The sequence below is a fragment of the Ranitomeya variabilis genome, chromosome 6, assembly GCF_051348905.1.
Source record: "Ranitomeya variabilis isolate aRanVar5 chromosome 6, aRanVar5.hap1, whole genome shotgun sequence".
Taxonomy (NCBI): Eukaryota; Metazoa; Chordata; class Amphibia; order Anura; family Dendrobatidae; genus Ranitomeya; species Ranitomeya variabilis.
In genome coordinates, this window is record NC_135237.1 from 487,055,002 (window position 1) to 487,076,574 (window position 21,573).

The following is a 21,573-nucleotide window of genomic DNA, read 5'->3' on the forward strand; positions in this document are numbered from 1 at the left end:
CCATGGAGCTAGAAACCTAACTATCCCTTTCCTGGGGGTACTCTTGAAGGTAGAAAGGCCCGGGTCTCTGACCTGAATATGCTTCTGCTAAACCCTAATCTGTCCCCTCCCTCATTCCATGAGGCATGGGACAGAAATATAATGAAAAAAAACACTATCATACAAAAGCACTCACCAACAATAAGGAGGAGGATACTGACAGGGAACAATAAGCAAAAAAGCAAGATAGGAATAGGGACCAGGAGATAAAACACTCACGTAATACAGCACACAACAAATCACTACAACTCCAACTCCTCAGATTAGCACTTAGCACAGGAAGAAAAATCTTTCATCAGCAAGGAAGAAACGCCCAGAGCCAGTATAAATAGAGGAAGTAAATGATAAGAAGTTGCAGCTGAGAACAACCCAGCTGTATCATCTCAGCTAGCATGGAAAGAGTGCTTAGTCCTTTTAGCACTGAAGGAAATCAATTTAAAATAGGACAAGAATCTCACCGTCTCTAAAGAGGACTGTGATTTATTACCCAACGTGACCTTCTAATTCCATACTGTGTACTTCACCAGATTCAGTGGTCCCATCAGTGCTTAAATTCAAACTACTCGCAAAACAGGTCTCGGGTGTATGTGCCGATGGGGCCTTTGACTATAATGGTGCAGACAGTCACTGTGTGCTCCATCATGCATCATTTTCGGGCATATACTCCTACTGGAGGCAGACACTTTAGACATAGTAGACTGAGTCTGGGTGTCCTCCTCCACAATGTGTATGTAAGCAGGTGCTGAGATGCAGTACACAGGGATTGCAAAGCAGAATGGTATAACAGTACTTATTTTTTAACAATAAAGGATAAAGTAGTCTCCTTGCAGGGAGTTAATAAGCAGTGGCAAAGCATTATTAGAGCAACAAGAATTAAATGAAAGTAAGCAGAATGAGTGCAACCATCTAAGTTTCAAGCAACACTTATTGTAGCACCTGGTGGGGTCCTTAGTCCACAGTCTGGTCAGGGTAGTAATACCGGCAACGGCCGGTGTACGGTCCAGCGAAGGGGTCCAAGGTTAGCGTTCCCTCTTCTGGTGGCAGCGGGCAGCCTCTGGTTTTACCTGCTGAGCCTCCAGTCCATAAACCCGTGCAATCAAAGCGGGAAAAGATGCAGAAGCCTCTGTACCAACCGTGGGGTGATGTGTGCTAGCCAGCAAAGAGAACTGCATCTCAATGTCCTGTAACCGGTCCACTCTTCTCTGCACGCACGCGGTCTTATGCTTAGCCGGGCGCACTGCACTTCCCACACTCACTGTCCCCCTCCAGCGCTCAGGAGATATCAGCTGCAGAATGTCACAGCGCTGCTGCTTGGAGGAGAGAGCACGCTTCTCCCTGCCCTGCACTTGATGGTGGGAAACTGCCTGCTGCTTTGCGCGCTTTCTGCTCTGTCCTCCCTCTTAACATGCTCCCTCTTTCTTTTCATGAGGTTTGTCCGGTCCCCTATTCCTTCCCTCAGGCAACATAGGACGCAGCTCAGACAGTTCTGGATCTGGCTCAGTGCAGATACCCGCAGCCCGGTCTTCCTCCTTACATGTATATGGCCAAAAAAGATGCAAGACAAAGCACATGGTTACTCAATCTGCATAGATATAGTCAATGGCTCCATTGGTGTATGCACCCAAAACCCATTTAGTGGATGATAATGAAATGGAGCACAAGTTTTTATGCATGCAAAATAGGATCATGATCACAGTGACCATTGTTGTGAATTTGGATTCTGGGCTCCCCCGGTGGCTACTGGTGGAATTGAACTGGTGTCTTCATCTTCTCTGTTCACCTGTTCCCATCAAGATGTGGGAGTCGCTATATAACCTTGCTGCTCTGTTAGTTGCTTGCCGGTCAACAATGTTATCAGAAGCCTCTCTGTGCTTGTTCCTGCTCCTAGACAACTACTAGATAAGTTGGACTCTTGTCCATGTTTGTTTTTGCATTTTGTTCCAGTTCACAGCTGTAGTTTCGTTACTGTGTCTGGAAAGCTCTTGTGAACGGGAATTGCCACTCTGGTGTTATGAGTTAATGCCAGAGTTTTAAAGTAATTTCTGGATGGTGTTTTTTGATAGGGTTTTCAGCTGACCATGAAAGTGTCCTTTCTGTCTTCTGCTATGTAGTAAGTGGACCTCAAATTTGCTAAACCTATTTTCATACTACGTTTGTTATTTCATCTCAACTCACCGCCAATACATGTGGGGGGCCTCTGTCTCCTTTCGGGGTATTTCTCTAGAGGTGAGCTAGGACTAAGATTTTCCTCTGCTAGCTTTATTTAGTCCTCCGGCTGGGCTGGGCATCTAGAATCAACGTAGGCATGCTACCCGGCCACTGCTAGTTGTGCGTTAGGTTTAGTTCATGGTCAGCTCAGTTCCCATCTTCCAAGAGCTAGTTCCTATATATGCTTATGCTATGTTCTCTTGCCATTGAGATCATGACAGTTTGACCGGCCCGCAAAGTGTTAATTGTTTGGGCTGAAGCAGGAGAAAAAGAAGTGTTGAAGGGAAATTTTTTTTTTTTTTTCCCCTCAGAGTTTTGCTGCCTAGCCCTTAATTGCTGTCTAGCTGCTTCTTACCTCCTCTTAACCCTTGAATGGCTCTGTGTCCACCTGTTTGTAATGGATCTTCAGAGTGTAACTGCAGGTTTGAATATTCTCGCCACGAAGGTACAAAATTTGCAAGATTTTGTTTGTCATGCACCTGTATCTGAGCCGAGAATTCCTTTGCCGGAATTTTTCTCGGGGAATAGATCCGGGTTTCAGAATTTTCGAAATAATTGCAAATTATTTTTGTCTCTGAAATCTCGCTCTGCCGGAGACCCTGCACAGCAGGTCAGGATTGTGATTTCCTTGCTCCGGGGCGACCCTCAAGACTGGGCTTTTTCATTGACACCAGGAGATCCTGCGTTGCTCAATGTGGATGCGTTTTTTCTGGCCTTGGGGTTGCTTTATGACGAACCTCATTTGGAGCTTCAGGCAGAAAAAACTTTGATGTCCCTATCTCAGGGGCAAGATGAAGCGGAAATTTACTGCCAAAGATTCCGTAAATGGTCTGTGCTTACTCAGTGGAATGAGTGCGCCCTGGCGGCGACTTTCAGAGAGGGTCTCTCTGATGCCATTAAGGATGTTATGGTGGGGTTCCCTGTGCCTGCGGGTCTGAATGAGTCCATGACAATGGCTATTCAGATCGATAGGCGTTTGCGGGAGCGCAAACCAGTGCACCATCTGGCGGTGTCCACTGAGAAGTCGCCAGAGAGTATGCAGTGTGATAGAATTCTGTCCCGAAGCGAGCGGCAGAATTTTAGACGGAAAAATGGGTTGTGTTTCTATTGTGGTGATTCTACTCATGTTATATCAGCATGCTCTAAGCGCACTAAAAAGCTTGGTAAATCTGTTTCCATTTGCACCTTACCGTCTAAATTTATTCTATCTGTGACCCTGATTTGCTCTTTGTCATCTATTACCACGGACGCCTATGTCGACTCTGGCGCCGCTTTGAGTCTTATGGATTGGTCCTTTGCCAAACGCTGTGGGTATGATTTAGAGCCTTTGGAGACTCCTATTCCTCTGAAGGGGATTGACTCCACCCCATTGGCTAATAATAAACCACAATACTGGACACAAGTAACTATGCGTATTAATCCGGATCACCAGGAGATTATTCGCTTTCTGGTGCTGTATAATCTACATGATGATTTGGTGCTAGGATTGCCTTGGCTGCAATCTCACAACTGTTGTGAATTTGGATTCTGGGCTCCCCCGGTGGCCGCTTGTGGAATTGGACTTGTCATCCTCTTTCCTGTTTCACCTGGTTCCATCAGTAGTGGGTGTCGCTATTTAAGCTCATTTCTCTGGTGGTTTCTTGCCGGTCAACAATGTTATCTGATGCCTCTCAGTGCTTGTTCCTGCTTCTAGACTACTACTAGATAAGTTGGACTTTTGTCCATGTTTTGTTTTGCCTATTTGTTCCAGTTCACAGCTGAAGTTTTGTTACTGTGTCTGGAAAGCTCTCGTTGATCAGGGATTGCTACTCTGGCGTTATGAGTTAATGCCAGAGTTTAAGGTAATCTCTGGATGGTGTTTTGTTAGTGTTTTTCTGCTGACCATGAAAGTATACTATCTGTCTTCTGCTATCTAGTAAGCGGACCTCAAATTTGCTAAGACTATTTTCCTGCTGCGTTTGTTGTTTCATCTGAACTCACCGTCATTATATGTGGGGGGCTACTGTCTTCTTTGGAATATTTCTCTAGAGGTGAGCCAGGTCTTATATTTCCCTCTGCTAGCTATTTAGGTCTTAGGCCAGAGCTGGGCATCTAGCGATAAATAGGAAATGCTACCTGGCTATTTCTAGTTGCGCGGCAGGCTTAGTTCATGGTCAGTATAGTTCCATCTTCCGAGAGCTTGTCCCTCTATAGGCTTGCTATGATCTCTGCCTGCAGAGATCATGACAGTTTGACCGGCCAATAAAGTGTTAAAGACCCAGGTTGAGAAAGGAGAGTTATAAGAAGTCTGCTGGAATTTTTTTTTTTTTTTTTTCTCCAGTCTGCCTTGCTGCAGTCTTTTTTCTCTCTCTCCTCCTAATCTCTGTATGGCTCTGTGTGCACCTGACAATAATGGATCTCCAGAGTGTAACTGCGGGTTTGAATAATCTCATCACGAAAGTACAAAATTTACAAGATTTTGTGGTACATGCTCCGGTATCTGAGCCGAGAATTCCTTTGCCGGAGTTCTTCACAGGGAATAGAGCTAGCTTCCAGAATTTCCGAAATAATTGTAAGCTTTATTTGTCCCTGAAGTCTCGTTCAGCTGGAGACCCTGCTCAGCAGGTTAGGATTGTGATTTCCTTGCTCAGGGGTGACCCTCAAGATTGGGCCTTCTCATTGCCAGCAGGGGATCCTGCGTTACGCGATGTGGATGCGTTTTTTCTGGCCTTGGGCTTGCTTTATGAGGAACCTCATTTGGAACTTCAGGCAGAAAAAACTTTGATGGCACTATCTCAGGGGCAAGACGAAGCTGAAGTTTTCTGCCAAAAATTCCGTAAATGGTCTGTGCTTACTCAGTGGAATGAGTGCGCCTTGGCGGCAACTTTCAGAGAAGGTCTCTCTGATGCCGTTAAGGATGTTATGGTGGGGTTCCCTGTGCCTGCAGGTCTGAATGAGTCCATGACAATGGCTATTCAGATTGATAGGCGTCTGCGGGAGCGCAAACCGGTGCACCATCTGGCGGTGTCTATGGAAAAGACGCCAGAAAGTATGCAGTGTGATAGAATTCTGTCCAGGAGCGAGCGACAGAATTTTAGACGGAAGAATGGATTGTGTTTCTATTGTGGGGATTCTACTCATGTTATATCAGCATGCTCTAGGCGTACAAAGAAGCTTGATAAGTCTGTTTCCATTGGCACCATTCAGTCTAAGTTTATTTTGTCTGTAACCCTGATTTGCTCTTTGTCATCCATTGCCACGGACGCCTATGTTGACTCTGGCGCCGCTCTGAGTCTTATGGATTGGTCCTTTGCCAATCGTTGTGGTTTTGATTTAGAGCCTTTGGAGACTCTTATTCCTCTGAAGGGGATTGACTCCACCCCATTGGCTAATAATAAACCACAATACTGGACACAAGTAACCATGCGTATCAATCCGGATCACCAGGAGATTATTCGTTTCCTGGTGCTGTATAATTTACATGACGATTTGGTACTGGGATTGCCATGGTTGCAGTCTCACAACCCAGTCTTGGACTGGAGAGCAATGTCTGTGTTGAGCTGGGGATGTAAGGGTATTCATGGGGACTTACCTTTGGTTTCTATTTCGTCGTCCATTCCCTCTGAAGTCCCTGAGTTCCTCTCTGATTATCAAGACGTCTTTGACGAACCCAAGCTTGGGTCGTTACCTCCGCACCGTGAGTGCGATTGTGCCATAGATTTGATACCGGGTTGTAAATATCCAAAGGGTCGTTTGTTTAATTTGTCTGTGCCGGAACATGCTGCTATGCGGGAATATATAAAGGAGTCTTTGGAAAAGGGACATATTCGTCCATCTTCTTCTCCCTTGGGAGCTGGGTTTTTCTTTGTCTCAAAAAAAGACGGCTCTTTGAGACCATGTATTGATTATCGGCTTCTGAATAAGATCACTGTTAAGTATCAATACCCATTGCCATTGCTTACTGATTTGTTTGCTCGTATAGAGGGTGCTAAGTGGTTCTCTAAAATTGATCTTCGTGGGGCGTATAATTTGGTGCGGATCAGGCAGGGGGATGAGTGGAAGACCGCATTTAATACGCCCGAGGGCCACTTTGAGTATTTGGTCATGCCTTTTGGTCTTTCTAATGCCCCTTCAGTTTTCCAGTCTTTTATGCATGATATTTTCCGCGATTTTCTGGATAAATTTATGATAATATATCTGGATGATATTCTGATTTTTTCTGATGACTGGGACTCTCATGTCCAGCAGGTCAGGAGAGTTTTTCAGGTTCTGCGGTCTAATTCTTTATGTGTGAAGGGGTCTAAGTGCGTTTTTGGGGTCCAGAAAATTTCCTTTTTGGGGTATATTTTTTCTCCCTCTTCCATTGAGATGGATCCCGTCAAGGTGCAAGCTATTTGTGACTGGACTCAGCCCTCCTCTCTTAAGGGTCTTCAGAGATTTTTGGGCTTTGCCAACTTTTACCGCCGATTTATTGCTGGTTTTTCGGATGTCGTTAAACCACTGACTGATTTGACCAGACAAGGCGCTGATGTTGCTAATTGGTCCCCTCATGCTGTAGAGGCCTTTCAGGAGCTTAAGCGCCGTTTTGCCTCTGCCCCTGTGTTGCGTCAGCCTGATGTGAATCTGCCTTTTCAGGTTGAGGTTGACGCTTCGGAGATCGGAGCTGGGGCAGTGTTGTCGCAGAAAGGTTCCGACTGCTCCGTCATTAGGCCTTGTGCCTTCTTTTCTCGCAAATTTTCGCCCGCAGAGCGGAATTATGATGTTGGGAATCGGGAGCTTTTGGCCATGAAGTGGGCGTTTGAGGAGTGGCGCCATTGGCTCGAGGGGGCTAGGCATCAGGTGGTGGTATTGACTGACCACAAAAATTTGATTTATCTTGAGACTGCCAGACGCCTGAATCCTAGACAGGCGCGCTGGTCTTTATTTTTTTCTCGCTTTAATTTTGTGGTGTCATACCTACCGGGTTCTAAGAATGTTAAGGCAGATGCCCTTTCTAGGAGTTTTGACCCGGACTCTCCTGGTAATTCTGAACCCACAGGTATCCTTAGGGAGGGAGTAATTTTGTCGGCCGTTTCTCCTGATCTGCGGCGGTCCTTGCAAGAGTTTCAGGCGGATAGACCGGATCGTTGTCCGCCTGATAGACTGTTTGTTCCGGATGATTGGACCAGCAGAGTCATCTCTGAGGTACATTCTTCTGCATTGGCAGGTCATCCCGGAATTTTTGGTACCAGGGATTTGGTGGCAAGATCCTTCTGGTGGCCTTCCCTGTCACGAGATGTGCGAGTCTTTGTGCAGTCATGTGACGTTTGTGCTCGGGCCAAGTCTTGTAGTTCTCGGGCTAGCGGACTGCTGTTGCCCTTGCCTATTCCTAAGAGGCCTTGGACACACATCTCGATGGATTTTATTTCAGATCTGCCTGTTTCCCAGAAGATGTCTGTCATCTGGGTGGTCTGTGACCGTTTCTCTAAAATGGTCCATTTGGTTCCTCTGCCCAAGTTGCCTTCTTCTTCTGAGTTGGTTCCTCTGTTTTTTCAGAATGTTGTCCGATTGCACGGTATTCCTGAGAATATTGTTTCTGACAGAGGTACCCAATTTGTGTCTAGATTTTGGCGGGCATTCTGTGCTAGGATGGGCATAGATTTGTCTTTTTCATCTGCTTTTCACCCTCAGACTAATGGCCAGACCGAGCGGACTAATCAGACCCTTGAGACATATCTGAGGTGTTTTGTCTCTGCTGACCAGGATGATTGGGTTGCTTTTTTGCCATTGGCAGAGTTCGCCCTCAATAATCGGGCCAGCTCTTCCACCTTGGTGTCCCCGTTTTTCTGTAATTCGGGGTTTCACCCTCGATTTTCCTCCGGTCAGGTGGAATCCTCGGATTGTCCTGGAGTGGATGCGGTGGTGGAGAGATTGCATCACATCTGGGGGCAGGTTATGGACAATTTGAAGTTGTCCCAGGAGAAGACTCAGCGTTTTGCCAACCGTCATCGTCGTGTTGGTTCTCGGCTTTGTGTTGGAGATTTAGTGTGGTTGTCTTCTCGTTTTGTCCCTATGAGGGTCTCTTCTCCTAAGTTTAAACCTCGGTTCATCGGCCCTTATAGAATATTGGAGATTCTTAATCCTGTTTCTTTCCGTTTGGACCTCCCTGCGTCCTTTTCCATTCATAACGTTTTTCATCGGTCGTTATTGCGCAGGTATGAGGTACCTGTTGTACCTTCAGTTGAGCCTCCTGCTCCGGTGTTGGTTGAGGGTGAGTTGGAGTACGTTGTGGAGAAAATTTTGGACTCTCGTGTTTCCAGACGGAAACTCCAGTATCTGGTCAACTGGAAGGGTTACGGCCAGGAGGATAATTCTTGGGTCAATGCATCTGATGTTCATGCTTCTGATCTTGTTCGTGCCTTCCATAGGGCTCATCCTGGTCGCCCTGGTGGATCTGGTGAGGGTTCGGTGCCCCCTCCTTGAGGGGGGGGTACTGTTGTGAATTTGGATTCTGGGCTCCCCCGGTGGCCGCTTGTGGAATTGGACTTGTCATCCTCTTTCCTGTTTCACCTGGTTCCATCAGTAGTGGGTGTCGCTATTTAAGCTCATTTCTCTGGTGGTTTCTTGCCGGTCAACAATGTTATCTGATGCCTCTCAGTGCTTGTTCCTGCTTCTAGACTACTACTAGATAAGTTGGACTTTTGTCCATGTTTTGTTTTGCCTATTTGTTCCAGTTCACAGCTGAAGTTTTGTTACTGTGTCTGGAAAGCTCTCGTTGATCAGGGATTGCTACTCTGGCGTTATGAGTTAATGCCAGAGTTTAAGGTAATCTCTGGATGGTGTTTTGTTAGTGTTTTTCTGCTGACCATGAAAGTATACTATCTGTCTTCTGCTATCTAGTAAGCGGACCTCAAATTTGCTAAGACTATTTTCCTGCTGCGTTTGTTGTTTCATCTGAACTCACCGTCATTATATGTGGGGGGCTACTGTCTTCTTTGGAATATTTCTCTAGAGGTGAGCCAGGTCTTATATTTCCCTCTGCTAGCTATTTAGGTCTTAGGCCAGAGCTGGGCATCTAGCGATAAATAGGAAATGCTACCTGGCTATTTCTAGTTGCGCGGCAGGCTTAGTTCATGGTCAGTATAGTTCCATCTTCCGAGAGCTTGTCCCTCTATAGGCTTGCTATGATCTCTGCCTGCAGAGATCATGACACACAACCCAGTCCTCGACTGGAGAGCTATGTCTGTGTTGAGCTGGGGATGTAAGGGGGCTCATGGGGATGTACCTGTGGTTTCCATTTCATCATCCATTCCCTCTGAAATTCCTGAGTTCCTGTCTGACTATCGTGACGTCTTTGAAGAATCCAAGCTTGGTTCGTTACCTCCGCACCGAGAGTGCGATTGTGCCATAGATTTAATCCCGGGTAGTAAATACCCAAAGGGTCGTTTATTTAATCTGTCTGTGCCTGAACATGCTGCTATGCGAGAATATATAAAGGAGTCCTTGGAAAAGGGACATATTCGTCCATCGTCATCTCCCTTAGGAGCCGGTTTTTTCTTTGTGTCAAAAAAAGACGGCTCTTTGAGACCATGTATTGATTATCGGCTTTTGAATAAAATCACTGTTAAATATCAATACCCATTGCCGTTGCTGACTGATTTGTTTGCTCGCATAAAGGGGGCCAAGTGGTTCTCTAAGATTGACCTTCGTGGGGCGTATAATTTGGTGCGAATCAGGCAGGGGGATGAGTGGAAAACCACATTTAATACGCCCGAGGGCCACTTTGAGTATTTAGTGATGCCTTTTGGTCTTTCTAATGCTCCGTCAGTTTTCCAGTCCTTTATGCATGATATTTTTCGCGATTATTTGGATAAATTTATGATTGTGTATCTGGATGATATTCTGATTTTTTCGGATGACTGGGACTCTCATGTCCAGCAAGTCAGGAGGGTTTTTCAGGTTTTGCGGTCTAATTCTTTGTGTGTGAAGGGTTCTAAGTGTGTTTTTGGGGTACAGAGGATTTCCTTTTTGGGATATATTTTTTCCCCCTCTTCCATTGAAATGGATCCTGTCAAGGTTCAAGCTATTTGTGATTGGACGCAGCCCTCTTCTCTTAAGAGTCTTCAGAAATTTTTGGGCTTTGCTAACTTTTATCGTCGATTTATTGCTGGTTTTTCGGATATTGCTAAGCCATTGACCGATTTGACTAAGAAGGGTGCTGATGTTGCTGATTGGTCCCCTGATGCTGTGGAGGCCTTTCGGGAGCTTAAGCGCCGTTTTTCCTCTGCCCCTGTGTTGCGTCAGCCTGATGTTGCTCTACCTTTTCAGGTTGAGGTCGACGCTTCTGAGATCGGAGCTGGGGCAGTGTTGTCGCAGAAAAGTTCTGACTGCTCCGTGATGAGGCCTTGTGCCTTCTTTTCCCGTAAATTTTCGCCCGCTGAGCGGAATTATGATGTTGGGAATCGGGAGCTTTTGGCCATGAAGTGGGCTTTTGAGGAGTGGCGCCATTGGCTTGAGGGGGCCAGACATCAGGTGGTGGTATTGACTGACCACAAAAATTTGATTTATCTTGAGACCGCCAGGCGCCTGAATCCTAGACAGGCGCGCTGGTCATTATTTTTCTCTCGGTTTAATTTTGTGGTGTCATACCTACCGGGTTCTAAGAATGTTAAGGCGGATGCCCTTTCTAGGAGTTTTGAGCCTGACTCGCCTGGTAACTCTGAGCCCACAGGTATCCTTAAGGATGGAGTGGTATTGTCAGCCGTTTCTCCAGACCTGCGGCGGGCCTTGCAGGAGTTTCAGGCGGAGAGACCTGATCGTTGCCCACCTGATAAACTGTTTGTTCCTGATGATTGGACCAGTAGAGTCATCTCTGAGGTTCATTCTTCTGCGTTGGCAGGTCATCCTGGCATTTTTGGTACCAGGGATTTGGTGGCAAGGTCCTTCTGGTGGCCTTCCCTGTCACGAGATGTGCGAGGCTTTGTGCAGTCTTGTGACGTTTGTGCTCGGGCCAAGCCTTGTTGTTCTCGGGCTAGTGGATTATTGTTGCCCTTGCCTATTCCTAAGAGGCCTTGGACGCACATCTCGATGGATTTTATTTCAGATCTGCCTGTTTCTCAGAAGATGTCTGTCATCTGGGTGGTGTGTGACCGTTTTTCTAAGATGGTCCATTTGGTTCCTCTGCCCAAGTTACCTTCTTCTTCCGAGTTGTTTCCTCTGTTTTTTCAAAATGTTGTTCGTTTGCATGGTATTCCTGAGAATATCGTTTCTGACAGAGGGACCCAATTCGTGTCTAGATTTTGGCGGGCATTCTGTGCTAGGATGGGCATAGATTTATCTTTTTCGTCCGCTTTCCATCCTCAGACGAATGGCCAGACCGAGCGGATTAATCAGACCCTGGAGACATATCTGAGGTGTTTTGTGTCTGCTGACCAGGATGATTGGGTTGCTTTTTTGCCATTGGCGGAGTTCGCTCTCAATAATCGGGCCAGCTCTGCCACTTTGGTGTCCCCGTTTTTCTGTAATTTGGGGTTTCATCCTCGATTTTCCTCTGGTCAGGTGGAATCTTCGGATTGTCCTGGAGTGGATGCTGTGGTGGAGAGATTGCATCAGATCTGGGGGCAGGTGGTGGACAATTTGAGGTTGTCCCAGGAGAAGACTCAGCTTTTTGCCAACCGCCACCGTCGTGTTGGTCCTCGGCTTTCTGTTGGGGATTTGGTGTGGTTGTCTTCTCGTTTTGTCCCTATGAGGGTCTCTTCTCCTAAGTTTAAGCCTCGGTTTATCGGCCCGTATAAGATATTGGAGATTCTTAACCCTGTTTCCTTCCGTTTGGACCTCCCTGCATCCTTTTCTATTCATAACGTTTTTCATCGGTCATTATTGCGCAGGTATGAGGTACCGGTTGTGCCTTCCGTTGAGCCTCCTGCTCCGGTGTTGGTTGAGGGTGAGTTGGAGTACGTTGTGGAGAAAATCTTGGACTCTCGTGTTTCCAGACGGAGACTCCAGTATCTGGTCAAGTGGAAGGGATACGGCCAGGAGGATAATTCTTGGGTGAATGCATCTGATGTTCATGCCTCCGATCTGGTTCGTGCCTTTCATAGGGCCCATCCTGATCGCCCTGGTGGTTCTGGTGAGGGTTCGGTGCCCCCTCCTTGAGGGGGGGGTACTGTTGTGAATTTGGATTCTGGGCTCCCCCGGTGGCTACTGGTGGAATTGAACTGGTGTCTTCATCTTCTCTGTTCACCTGTTCCCATCAAGATGTGGGAGTCGCTATATAACCTTGCTGCTCTGTTAGTTGCTTGCCGGTCAACAATGTTATCAGAAGCCTCTCTGTGCTTGTTCCTGCTCCTAGACAACTACTAGATAAGTTGGACTCTTGTCCATGTTTGTTTTTGCATTTTGTTCCAGTTCACAGCTGTAGTTTCGTTACTGTGTCTGGAAAGCTCTTGTGAACGGGAATTGCCACTCTGGTGTTATGAGTTAATGCCAGAGTTTTAAAGTAATTTCTGGATGGTGTTTTTTGATAGGGTTTTCAGCTGACCATGAAAGTGTCCTTTCTGTCTTCTGCTATGTAGTAAGTGGACCTCAAATTTGCTAAACCTATTTTCATACTACGTTTGTTATTTCATCTCAACTCACCGCCAATACATGTGGGGGGCCTCTGTCTCCTTTCGGGGTATTTCTCTAGAGGTGAGCTAGGACTAAGATTTTCCTCTGCTAGCTTTATTTAGTCCTCCGGCTGGGCTGGGCATCTAGAATCAACGTAGGCATGCTACCCGGCCACTGCTAGTTGTGCGTTAGGTTTAGTTCATGGTCAGCTCAGTTCCCATCTTCCAAGAGCTAGTTCCTATATATGCTTATGCTATGTTCTCTTGCCATTGAGATCATGACAGACCATCAAACAGACAAAACCCAAGATAGAAACAAAATAAACAAATACCCTGCTTTTATATAAATAAATAAAAAGCAATAGTGCATATACATAGCATTGGGTACTTGGTAAACAAGTTTTTTTTTTAAATAAAAAAATTGCTTAACCCCTTAACGACCGCCGATACGCCTTTTAACGGCGGCCGCTAAGGGTGCTTAAACCACAGCGCCGTTAATTAACGGCGCTGTGGAAAAAGTGAATAGCGCCCCCCAGAGTCGGATTTTCTCTGGGGTCTCGGTTGCCGAGGGTAGCCGAGACCCCAGAGAACATGATTCGGGGGTTTTTTACCGACCCCCGAGTTGCGATCACCGGTAATTAACCGTTTACCGGCGGTCGCAACAAAAAAACTCGCGATTTGCCATTTAATTTCTCTATCCTCCGATGTGATCGCACATCGGAGGACACAGAAATAGTGTCCCAGATGGCCCCCAATAGCCCCCCAATACTCACCTATCTCCCCCGGTGCTCCTTGTGGCTCCCGATGGGCACCGCCATCTTTTTTCCGGGAAAAAATGGCGGGCGCATGCGCAGTGCGCCCGCCGCCCGACACCCGGAAGATCTTTGGGGTCTCGGCTGCTGGGGATAGCCGAGACCCCAAAGAACATGATCGGGGTCGGTTTTTACCGACCCCTGTTTTGCGATCACCGGTAATTAACTGTTTACCGGCGACCGCAAAAAAAAAAAAAAGCGATCTGTAATTCTCTGTCCTCTGATGTGATTGCACATCAGAGGACAGAGAAATAGGGGGATTCGGGGACCCTATCATACTCACCCGGTGTCCCTGGGTCCTCCTGCGTCTCCTCTTGCCGGCCGGCTTCTTCCTCGGGAAAGAAAATGGCGGGCGCATGCGCAGTGCGCCTGCCATCTGCTGCCATCTGCCGGCCGGCAGGAGAGACGAGTTGGGGCTAAAATTAGGGTTAGGGTTAGGGTTAGGGTTAGGGCTAGGGCTAGGGTTGGGGCTAAATTTAGGGTTAGGGTTGGGGCTAAATTTAGGGTTAGAGCTAGGGTTAGGGTTAGGCTACTTTCACACTAGCGTTTTTTGGCTTCCGTCGCAATGCGTCGTTGAAGAAAAAACGCATCCTGCAAAAGTGCTTGCAGGATGAGTTTTTTCTCCATTGACTTGCATTAGCGACACATTGCGACGGATTGCCACACGTCGCATCCGTCGTGCGACGGATGCGTCGTGCTTTGGCGGACCGTCAGCACAAAAAAACGCTATATGTAACTTTTTTTGTGCGACGTGTCCGCCATTTCCGACTGCGCATGCGCGGCCGGAACTCCGCCCCGCCTCCCCGCACCTCACAATGGGGCAGCGGATGCGTTGAAAAAACAGCATCTGCTGCACCCGTTGTGCGGTGCTTACAACGCTAGCGTCGGTACGTCGGCCCGACACATTGCGATGGGCCGAGTACGACGCTAGTGTGAAAGTAGCCTTAGGCTTCTTTCACACTTGCGTCGGTACGGGGCGGTCGCAATGCGTTGGCCCGACGTACCGACGCACGTTGTGAAAATTGTGCACAACGTGGGCAGCGGATGCAGTTTTTCAACGCATCCGCTGCCCAGTCTATGTCCTGGGGAGGAGGGGGCAGAGTTACGGCCATGCATGCGTGGAAATGGCGGATGCGACGTACAAAAAAAAGGTTACATTGAACTTTTTTGTGACTACGGTCCGCCAAAACACAACGGATCCAGTGCACGATGGACGCGACGTGTGTAATACAAGTCTATGGGCAAAAAAGGCATCCTGTGGGCACATTTGCAGGATCCGTTTTTTGTACAAAACGACGGATTGCGACGGATGCCACACGACGCAAGTGTGAAAGTAGCCTTAGGGTTAGGGTTGGGGCTAAAGTTAGGGCTAGGGTTAAATTTAGCGTTAGGGTTGGGGCTAAAGTTAGGGTTAGGGCTAGGGTTGGGGCTAAAATTTGGGTTAGGGTTAGGGTTGGGGCTAAAGTTATGGTTAGGGTTGGGGCTAAAGTTAGGGTTAGGGTTGGGGCTAAAGTTAGGGTTAGAGTTGGGATTAGGGTTAGGGTTTGGATTAGGGTTGGTATTAGGGTTACGTTTGGGATTAGGGTTGGGATTAGGGTTACGTTTGGGATTAGGGTTGGGATTAGGGTTAGGGTTGGGATTAGGGTTAAGGTTAGGGTTGGGATTAGGGTTAGGGGTGTATTGGCATTAGGGTTAGGTTTGAGGTTAGGGTTGAGATTAGGGTTAGGGGTGTGTTGGATTTAGGGTTTTGATTAGGGTTATGGTTAGGGTTGAGATTAGGGCTGTTTTGGGGTTAGGGTTGTGATTATCGTTAGGGTTGTGATTAGGATTATGGATCGTGTTGAGATTAGGGTTAGGGGTGTGTTGGAGTTAGGGTTGGAGTTAGAATTGGGGGGTTTCCACTGTTTAGGTACATCAGGGGGTCTCCAAACACGACAGCCAATTTTGCGCTAAAAAAGTCAAATGGTGCTCCCTCCCTTCTGAACTCTGCCGTGTGCCCAAACAGTGGTTTACCCCCACATATGGGGCATCAGCGTACTCGGGATAAATTGGACAACAACTTTTGGGGTCCAATTTCTCCTGTTACCCTTGTGAAAATAAAAACTTGGGGGCTTTGTGGGAAAAAAAATATTTTTTTATTTTCACTACTCTGCATTATAAACTTCTGTGAAGCACTTGAGCATTCAAAGTTCTCACCACATATCTAGGTAAGTTCCTTTGGGGGTCTAGTTTCCAAAATTTGATCATTTGTGGGGGGTTTCTACTTTTTAGGTACATCAGGGGCTCTGCAAATGCAACATAACACCCACAGACAATTCTATCAAAGTCTGAATTCCAAAATGGCGCTCCTTCTCTTCCGAGCTCTGCCGTGTGCCCAAACAGTGGTTTACCCCCACATATGGGGTACCAGCATACTCAGGACAAATTGGAGAACAAATATTGGTGTCCAATTTCTCTTGTTACCCTTGTGAAAATAAAAACTTGGGGGCTAAAAAATCTTTTTTGTGGAAAAAAAAAATATTTTCTATTTTCACTACTCTGCATTATAATCTTCTGTGAAGCACCTGGGCATTCAAAGTTCTCACCACATATCTAGATAAGTTCCTTGGGGGGTCTAGTTTCCAAAATGGGGTCACTTGTGGGGGGTTTCTACTGTTTAGGTACATCAGTGGCTCTGCAAATGCAACATAACGCCCGCAGACCATTCTATCAAAAGCCTGCATTCCAAAATGGCGCTCCTTCCCTTCCGAGCTCTGCCGTGCGCCCAAACAGTGGTTTACCCCCACATATTGGGTACCAGCATAGTCAGGACAAATTGGAAAACAACTTTTGGGGTCTAATTTCTCTTGTTACCCTTGTGAAAATAAAAATTTGGGGGCTAAAAAATCTTTTTTGTGGGAAAAAAATATATTTTTTATTTTCACTACTCTGCATTATAAACTTCTGTGAAGCACTTGGGCATTCAAAGTTCTCACCACATATCTAGATAAGTTCCTTGGGGGGGTAAATTTTCCAAAATGGGGTCACTTGTTGGGGGTTTCTACTGTTTAGGTACATTAGGGGTCTGCAAACGCAACATAACGCCCGCAGACAATTCTATCAAAGTCTGCATTCCAAAACGGCGCTCCTTCCCTTCCAAGCTCAGCCATGCGCCCAAACAGTGGTTTACCCCCACATATGGGGTACCAGCATACTCAGGACAAATTGGACAACTTTTCGGGTCCAATTTCTCTTGTTACCCTTGTGAAAATAAAAACTTGGGGGCTAAAAAATCTTTTTTGTTAAAAAAAAAAATATTTTTTATTTTCACGACTCTGCATTATAAACTTCTGTGATGCACTTGGGCATTCAAAGTTCTCACTACACATCTAGATAAGTTCCATGGGGGTCTAGTTTCCAAAATGGGGTCACTTTTGGGGGGTTTCTACTGTTTAGGCACATCAGGGGCTCTCCAAACGCGACATGGCATCCGATCTCAATTCCAGTCAATTTTGCATTGAAAAGTCAAATGGCGCTCCTTTGCTTCCGAGCTCAGCCATGCGCCCAAACAGTGGTTTACCCCCACAAATGGGGTGTTGGCGTACTCAGGACAAATTGTACAATAACTTCTGGGGTCCATTTTCTCCTGTTACCCTTGGTAAAATAAAAATTTGGAGGCAAAAAGATCATTTTTGTAGAAAAAATGTGATTTTTTTATTTTCACGGCTCTACGTTATAAACTTCTGTGAAGCACTTGGGGGTTCAAAGTGCTCACCACACATCTATATAAGTTCCTTAAGGGGTCTAGTTTCCAAAATGGTGTCATTGTGGGGGGTTTCCACTGTTTAGGCACAACAGGGGCTCTCCAAACGTGACATGGCGTCCGATCTCAATTCCAGCCAATTCTACATTGAAAAAGTAAAACGACACTCCTTCTCTTCCAAGCTCTGCGGTGCGCCCAAACAGTGGTTTACCCCCACATATGGGGTATCGACGTACTCAGGAGAAATTGCACAACAACTTTTGTGGTCTAATTTCTCCTGTTACCCTTGTGAATATAAAAATTTGTGGGCGAAAAAATCATTTTTGTGAAAACAAATGCTATTTTTTATTTTCACGGCTCTACGTTATAAACTTCTGTGAAGCACTTGGGGGTTCAAAGTGCTCACCACTAGTGTTGAGCATTCCGATACCGCAAGTATCGGGTATCGGCCAATACTTGCGGGTATCGGAATTCTGATACCGAGATCCGATACTTTTGTGGTATCGGGTATCGGTATCGAAACAACATTAATGTGTAAAATAAAGAATTAAAATAAAAAATAGGGATATACTCACCTCTCCGACGCAGCCTGCACCTTACCGAGGGAACCGGCAGCCTTCTTTGCTTAAAATGTGCGCGTTTACTGCCTTCCGTGACGTCACGGCTTGTGATTGGTCGCGTGCCGCCCATGTGGCCGCGACGCGACCAATCACAGCAAGCCGTGACGTAATTTCAGGTCCTGAATGCCTAATTCTGCATTTCGCCATATTCCATTTTTTTCATAAATAATCGCAAGTAATATCGAAGAAATGTTACCACTATCTTGAAGTACAATATGTCACAAAAAAACAGTCTCAGAATCAGCGGGATCCGATAAAGCGTTCCAGAGTTATAACCTCTTAAAGTGACAGTGGTCAGAATTGTAAAAATTGGCTCGGTCATTAAGTACCAAATTGGCTCTGTCACTAAGGGGTTAAAAGCCATTCCACCAGCGTCAAAGTGTGCTTAAGCTCAGGATGGCCCAAACCTCTAATATTAAAACCTTACCCTTACTCCAGTTCTTTTTTTTGTTGTTTAGGCTTCTTTATCTACTTTGATGTCACCTAGCTCTTGTCATCTTTCTTGACCTTCTTCATTCAAAGCTAGGGCTTTTGGCACCGACTAGGCCTTAGCTGTTTTAATACACTTTTTATTGTCGCAGTGACTGGGGCCTAAATGGGGTTGGAATCCTTGACATAGAGTGAAGAAGGCCAAGGAGAATGTCGGAAAGAAGAGGTTGAAGCATCTCAGAGGACTGGATGGCTGTTTGTGGTGGAGGAAAAGATGAACTGAAAGGTGAGTATTCATTTTTTCTTTAAACTTTTTCTCAGGCCTCTACGATTCAAAATTGAAGTCAGATGGTCGCCCCTTTTGCTGATTTTGCATGAAGCAATTTGCAAAAACTTCAGATTCAGAAGAATCTGAAGTTTTTGTAAAACACAATGAGAATTCAACTCACTTTGAATTAATTTGCACATCTTATAAGTTCCATTTTGCTTTGTATAATTCGTTTTACTCAATCTGTTTTGAAATGTCTCATGATCGAGACCCAGTGTTCTTGTCAACTTGTACTGCTACTCGTGTCCTCTTCACATTCACCTTTGGAGCTATTGTCAGTCTACTTTTTTTTTCTATTTTACCTATCACAGCCTTCTTAGCATTGTGTTTTTTTTATCACAACTTTCATGTCTTTGGAATATTTGTTCAATTTCTTTGTGCTCTTTATAGATTTCCTGCTGTGTAGCTATGAGGGTTTTGCAGCTCTTAACCAAAATATTTACATGCGTAACAGTAAAATCTCCAACAATGATGTTCTCTTTGGTAAAAATTACAGTTACAAACACCTAAAACATAAAGAGAGAGATGTTATTTTTCCAGGAAGGCCCAAGGGTACAGCAATCATTGTAAAAGTGTTGCTACTAACTATTACATTTACACTTTAAATGCCAAAATAAAAATCTTTTTTGCAACGTATAAATAGTTTTTAATGAAGATGTACATTTTTATAATGACTTGAGCTTGACTTTAAACACCCAAACTCAGTGCTAAAAATGACAAAGGTACAAAAATAAGGAACAAAGCACTCAGGGTTGTGAAAACAAAACTTTTTCAGTAGAGCACAGTTTGATTGCTACAGTAAGATAAAATGTAAAAATTTAATTAAACCTAAGCAAATGCATCATGATTGAGTATAATAAACAATAAAGATAATCGATTCGATTTGCGGGACTCGGTTCCGTTGGCCAGGTCAGTAGCATCTGGCTGATGGACTGTAGGCACCTGAATCTTTTACATTCTGTTTTTCCAGGTGTAACAGGCCAAAGTAACCCCGTCCCAGATTAACCCCGGGTATAATTTGGCCTAGGCCAGAGTATACCCCGGGGTATAAACTGGCCTAGGCCAAACTATACCCAGGCATAAAATGGCCTAGGCCAAACTATACCCCGGGGTGTAAAATAGCCTAGGCCAAACTATACCCCTCCAGGCCACATTATACCCCCCAGGGTTAAAGTGGCCTAGGCTACATTTAACCCTGGGTATATTTTGGCCTAGGCCAAACTATACCTAAGGATGTAAAACAGCCTAGGCCAAACTATAACAGGCCACACTATACCCTCAGGCCAGACTATAGCCTTTTACTGGTTGCTATGGGATTTTACATGGCCACTTTATCCTAGCAACGCCCTGGATACGGTTGGAAAAGGGGTTTATCTACCTTGGGGGGCACCCTCACAGCACTGCGGGGAAGCCGGGGAACCCTTTTACTGGTTGCTATGGGATTTTACATGACCAATTTATCCTAGCAACGCCTTGTATACGCTTGGAAAAGGGGTTAATCTACCTTGGAGGACACCCTCACAGCACTGCGGGGTGGGTGGGGATCCCTTTTACTGGTTGCTATGGGATTTTACATGGCCACTTTATCCTAGCAACGCCCTGGATACGGTTGGAAAAGGGGTTTATCTACCTTGGGGGCACCCTCACAGCACTGCGGGGAAGCCGGGGAACCCTTTTACTGGTTGCTATGGGATTTTACATGACCAATTTATCCTAGCAACGCCTTGGATACGCTTGGAAAAGGGGCTTATCTACCTTGGGGGCACTGTCGCAGCATTGCATGGAGGCTGGGGAACTCTTTTCCTGGTTGCTAAGCGATTTCAAATGATCAATCTAAGGTACTTACACCATGTAAAACCCTATAGCAAGCAGGGTGCCCCCAAGGTAGATAAACCCCTTTTCCAAGCATATACAAGGCATTGCTAGGATAAAGTGGTCATGTAAAATCCCATAGCAACCAGTAAAAGGGTTCCTCGGTGTAACAGGCCAAAGTAACCCTGTCCCAGATTAACCCCGGGTATAATTTGGTCTATGCCAGAGTATACCCGGGCATAAACTGGCCTAGGCCAAACTATACCCCGGGGTGTAAAATAGCCTAGGCCAAACTATACCCCTCCAGGCCAGATTATGTAACTAATCTGGGGTTAAAGTTGCCTAGCCCAATTTATACCTCTCAGCTCATATTATACCCCAATGAAATCATTTGCATTGAGTGATATACACAAGAATTACTTAATGCTTCAACATTTTATTGAGAAACCAAACTGACAATTCTTAAAGAGTACCTCCCACTATACAAAACTTTTGCCCATGGCAAAAGTAGTTGTAAAGGGGGGTATTTGTAATGCATATGCATTACAAATACCCCCCCATTTTATAGTTACCTTAGGGGGGCTGCCCGATTACCCCCCCTCGCTAACCGCCGCTGCCCGTCTCCTGGTAGACGGGGTCCCCCTCCTGCCGCTAGGTGGCGCTGCCTCTCCATGCGCCGACGTCACAGCCAGGCGCCATAGAGGAGAGCGGCACCTGGCTAGTGCCGTTGGAGCTTGTAGAAGCAGAGCCAGCACCACCTAGCGGTGGGAGGGGGGGCAATAATTTCTCATTAGCTATAAGTCACTTATCATGCAATGCAATTATCTGGGGCAACAAATCGCCCAACAGTCATTCTGTGTATTATGACATTTAGTCTAGCATGTCCTTGCTACCAAATTAACGTTTAAAGCTAAACACTGATAACAACATTGAAATGATCGTGCTTATTTTCAAGATACAGTGCATGTTCAGTTGTTGACTGCAGATTGAAGCTTGCAGGATATGTCAACCAATCCAT